The sequence below is a fragment of the Ostrinia furnacalis genome, unplaced genomic scaffold (genome assembly GCF_004193835.3).
Source record: "Ostrinia furnacalis isolate ACB-3 unplaced genomic scaffold, ASM419383v2 OfSCF5438, whole genome shotgun sequence".
NCBI classification, from domain to species: Eukaryota; Metazoa; Arthropoda; class Insecta; order Lepidoptera; family Crambidae; genus Ostrinia; species Ostrinia furnacalis.
The window spans coordinates 857,371-863,370 of NW_021135677.1; positions in this window are offsets into that span (position 1 = coordinate 857,371).

A 6,000-nucleotide genomic window follows, 5' to 3' on the forward strand; every position below is an offset into this window, starting at 1 on the left:
ACGTTTGATCTATCCATTAGGTGAACTGACGAAGGTTTGAAAAATGCGACGCAGTCAGTTGGAAAACTGTGTCAATTGGGCAAGTCCGGGCGATTGGTCCGGCTTACTAAAGAAAGGACACTGGGAATTGGAAATTCAAAGGCAGGGTGAGGTTTCAATGGAATATTTAGACCAGGATTTGTTCACGCATCCCATAGCGTCGGCGGAGGGTATGGCCATGGTTTATTAGTTTGTTTAGTGAAATAAGGTTATATTTATGCTAAATTAAGTTAAAGTAGACGTCGTAAAAGGCGTTTAAGGGAGAAATATGCGATCATCAGGCCTCCTCAACCCGTCTGGCCAGGCATGGAGAGTTTAAGACAAATTTTTCATTTGCCTCTGGTAAATAATAGAGGGTCGTCCTGCAGAGGAGACTATTAATGACCTAATGATGATGATGATGAAAATAACTAAAGATTCACCGTCTACAAGGAATTAATCACTCGTTATTCAGCTAATATTTAGTAGCTTCAAAACGTGAAGTTTCACTCTAATCAACTAAAATCTACAACATGATTTTTCTCAAAGAATTTCACTGTGTTTTAACGTAGTTTCTTAAGTATAAATTGACATGTAAGAATCAACAACCAACAAAACACCTTTTCCTAAAAACGTCTTTCCTTTTACTATGAATGAAACTCTTTGGAAATTTGATCCGAACGTCATGTCCCAACGTTACAACGGAAAAGCGATCAAATTGGCAAAGATAACACAAAAAGGGAAGCCTACAGAAACAAGACTAACATATTTTACTTACTTCTAACATTGTCCCTCCCTAGAGGCTACAGAGGTCAAAAGACTAACATCCAAACTTCGTAAATATTTGCTTACGTACACCAAAAAGGCCTTTAACGGAAACCGACCCGAATCTACAGCCTTAGGGTCGCTAAACTATCGATAGAGGCGGAAATATGTTGTGAAACTTCGAGAATAAATAACAAAAATAAATGTCTGTAAATGAGTACTGTCAAATTTTTACTATGTAACAAAGCTGTTACAGTCAACAACACATGCGTTACTTTAAATATTGAAACCCATTTTTTTCGAATTTTGCTTTCGAGTCCTCCAGCTCTCTCCACTGCGCTCTATCTTCCACTCTAGTCCAGTATAGTCCCAAGTTTAGGCGGGTATCTTTGCGTTACATACATATAAATAGGTACTAACATTTTTGTGGCAAAGGCATTTCAAAACTACCTACATAAGACGCTACAGTATGCACACCACACGTGCCATCTTCTGTATCTAAAGTAGTCGCCAGAGCACATCCGGCTTTACATGTTTATTGAAAAATAGAACCTATTTCTACGACATAAAATACTAAAGTATTTAGAATTACCGTCGTCTTTCTGTACCTATAGTCTGGTCTGCGAGCACGTAGAATTTTGTCCAATGACCCCAAGCTACCCATCATTATCGCTCTCACGTAATTATGTTGCTGTCGCGCTCGCACACTCACTGCGGGCGCCCGTCGCAACATTATACGTGCTCACAGACCGGGCTTTACCTACGTATTAAAACTCGAGTAAGTTTATATCTGTTTTTGACAAGGGAAAATACAATCCCACAGGATATCGGCGTTAGAAACAACCAAACTATCGACTTCCGGTTTCAACCGCCATATCAAAGTTAAAAGTTCGGGGCCATTTTGAAGGTAGACCAAATTGAAGGTTACATTAGCTTAGCTTTACTCGTAATGGACGTAATCTAAAGTTTTAGGATCAATAGGCTAGTTGCCTAAAAAAAATTTTTTAGTCCGTAATGTTTAATATCAAAAAATATTGGACACATATATTTTTATTTGTAAATCTAACAAATAATTACATAGTTATGGTGCGTTGAAGTTGCGCACGACGTCACAACGTGCGGCATTTTTAAGCAAGCGTTGACGTCACGGGCCTCTTCTTATGAACTTTGGGGCGCTTTATCTCTTTAAATTTTCATTAGTTTGAAAAAGTGAAAAATACGTGTAGTGTATTTTTTGATAAGTTAAGTGACGGACTAATTAAAACTCTTGCTTTTTGACCCAGGCAACATCCCCATTAGGGAGCTTTCGTTACTCATTGTTAAACCTATTACGAGCAAACACATCATTATTTAGTTGTTCTTTAAAGGTATTGATCAAATTGACACTGAAACAACTGCTCTATCTAATTAATTTTCTATTTTTCTGTTAACGGTTTCGTGAATATAATTATACGTCGATAAACGTAGAACCAAAGTGACAAACATCGAAAAGTTTAAATCACAAGGCTCATTGTAACAAACATTTTAATCTGTCCTCCACATTCTAATATTTTAGAAAAATACAAATTCACAAAAAGGACCACGAGGAACTAGCCATCCTGGAGGTCCTGCTAGTAGTACAAATTAGTACCTAGGACCACGAGGAAACGGGTCTGATGTGCTGTCGTCTGTACCTACTTGTGTACAAAAATATGTATTTAGATTTACATAATATACATCCAAAGTTACCTAAGATTAGATTAATTATACCCCAGTGAGTAATGGCGTTAAGATGCAACGCACCCGAATCAATTCCCAATCTTCAAAGTGAGATTAACGAAGTCAGAAAACGAACGAGAATTTCTTTTAGCTACGTGATTTAATTTGCTAACTGAAATGTCCCCCAATTGCTAACTCCATACAAAATTCACAGAACAGATTTTTAACAAAGTCGAATTAGATAAATTGAGTTCTCGAATGGAGTTAGACCTTTGGTTTTTTGAGATGTTTGGATGACTTTGATGGATACTTTATTAAGGCTGAGTTGCACCACATAACTTTAACCGTAACAATAAAGTTGTACGATATTTTTGTATGGATTTTGACAGATTTTTGATGTTTGTTAAAGTTAAAGTAAGATGGTGCCAGCCAGCCTTAGTGATATGCCTATTATTCCCTTATATCTTGTTTTTTTTTAAATCTGATAAAAAATAACCATAACAGCTGTAGGTGTGATTCTGAATAGGTATTAAAGAAAAATAAATTCTTAGTTAAAATCCTATTTTTTAATTCAAGTCAAACAGAACTATTTTTTTAATTCACCTAAACAGAACTGTATCTACCTAGTCAAAAACTATTTTAAACTCTTAAAAATATCTAAGTCCTAACTTTGATTAGACTTTTGAGTAGGCCTACCTACTTTTATTCCCAATAGCTTCCACAAAGGCATTATCTAAAGCAAATTTATTTATTTATTTATTTATTTATTTCCACACACATTATCACTATCTTTACAGGTACTTAAAACCTAATGCGATAGCATAACTTAATCTAGGTAGGCTTAATAATAACTTAATAAAATTGAAAAGAACGGAGAAAATTGAAAAGAACGGAGATAAAAGGAAGATAAATCCGATTTTATTGATGAATGGGGGGATGATAAAAAAATCTTTCAATAATTCATCCGCAGAATTTTCACAAGTCCTATAATTTACTATTTCCTCGGAACTTACTGGAATCTCATACCCGTTTCGAAGAAGTGTCATTTATCATTTGCAATAAGGGCCCTTGGACGAAAAAGTCGTTGATACCAGCTGTCCTGACATACCTAGTTAAGTAGATTTAACACTCGACGCTTGGTGACCAAATTACTTGGACCTTGTACGTATTTTCTTAATGCCCTTTTTGTTGAGGGTGAAGACATTCAGTTTTCTAAATTATTGGCATTCACAACACGTGTTCTTTAATAGAAAATGTGTTAATTAAGATTATCAGGACTATAAATAGGGCAATCTCACGAACATATTGACTAAAATTGACATTAAATCGTTTATATCGCTTAATATTCATTCCTTGTACCTGGCGTAGTGTAAAATGTCCAAGGATATTTATTATTATTATTTTCATTTTTGTCTTTTGGACTCTCGGAACTTGTTCCGGTGTTGAAAAAGAAGACCTCACGGGTTATTATTATTATTATTGTACCTATCAAAATTATGTAGCCGAACTAAAAACGACGACACGTTGGCCCATCAAGCCAAACACTGTGGCATTAGAGATTAATTATATTAGGTAAGTACGATTTTGCAAGAAACATGTACCACTATTCCCTGCTGGCTGTGGTTAGCAGAGAGAAATACCTACTTAGTGGTCAGCTCAACAGACTCCCTAAGATATTTTTGTCTAACTAACAGCACACATTAAGTACATAAGGTGCACCTATGTTTAGTTAGCTTGATATACCAAAATACACTGGTTCATCCATCACAACAATAGGTGATTCCTAAGGCAGTCTTACAATTTGGAATAAGTATACCTACTTACCCCATTTTAATACAACCTTTTCACTTCCCCAGATGGAGTTTACTGCTGGAAATAAAAAAGCACCGGTTGTAAGCTTATGAAAATCTTATCCCCTTTTTGCTTAACTTTCTTGTTCCCAGTTTGAACAAAGAAACAAAGAAGATGTTAATAAGCATTCCACTTTACACCTTACAAAGTGAAGGGGAAATTCATAAAAGTTATAAGCAGCGGCAATTAAAAGAACCCTTATTATTGTGATAATTAGACGAAATAATTCAGTCGGGAAAGTTTCCATAGGTCTGTAGGGTTGCCTCAAAGCCTAAATAATAAAACGCGAACTTAAGTGGAGGGTTTAGCTAAATTGTCATGTCATGAGCTAGTTTAACTAGACTTCTTGAAGCTCATTACTTACCTAGTAGGAAAAACCAATTACTTATGGTTTTAATGGACGAGCTAGCCATACATAAGTTACATAGTAATACTTTTGGAAATAGATTCTTTAGAACAATTTAGCGTTTATAGATAACAACAACAACAGATGAGGAAAGCCAAATTCGATAATATGCGTGAGTCTAAAAATAAAGCAGACAAAAAACAATTAAATTACCGATGAATTTCAAAGACTCAAAGAGTCTTAAAAGTATTCAAATACTTACTGGCCACTAAGCCGAACTGGGGCTTATTCCACTATTCCCCGTTAAATATAAGCGCCAATTGGAGCTTATAATGGCGAATAATGAACTAAAAAGTTCATTAATCCCAAATATGGAATAAGGCCGAACTGGCCCTCCGGGGAAATTAAATAAGAAAGTACCTATTTTATAGTTTTTTCGAAATATTTGCAACAGCCCTATATTTTGCGCTGAATATGCTGATTCCAGTCTTAAAGTGAGGTGTGAATAACAAGTCCTTATGCTAATTTGCTTTGTCCTATGACACCTATTTATGAAACTTTATAATAAACTACAGAAGTTTGAATAGAATAAGCAACTTGTCCAACAAGACTTAATTTAGCTTTTATGTATTCTAAAAATAAGTTGTTTAAAGCGAATTTAACTTTTCAAAGGAAGATTTGAATGACAAGGTGATATTTTGTACAAGCTTTGAACGTGACTGTACGCAAAACATGGGTTTTAAAGCTTATTGGTACTTATCTCATACATACTTCTAGTATGTAAATTGTAGAGTATCAAAAAGTAAAATGTAATTGTGCTTAAAAAATTAACCCAATGTAAATAATAGGTAATAATCAAATATAGTTACTTAAAATAATATAACATTACAAGTGAGTAGGTAATAATCCAAAGAGATTCAGGATAGTATAATACCTCAAGGATAGTAGGGAGGATGATGATCCATGATGAGGTTAGCCTTATCAAATCCTTCCAGGATAATGGGGTTTGCCCCACCAAAGCCTATTAGTGGGTCAAATTCCAGGGCAAAATGCTATACATTCCATTTGCTTCACCAAGCCTGGTACTTACCTACTCTAGATTTCTTCTCTTAAATAGATCCTGGGAAGTATTAATTTGTGCTTCTTTTAAAATCTTCTATATTTGTAAAAGCGAAAGGTCACTGATTGACTGACTGACTCACTCACTCATCACGACATCTCAGAAACTACTAGTGCTAGGAGTCTCTTGAATGGGAGTTCCTTTTAGAACGTAGATGCTCACTAAGAACGGATTTTACGAAACTCCACCCCTAAGAGGGTAA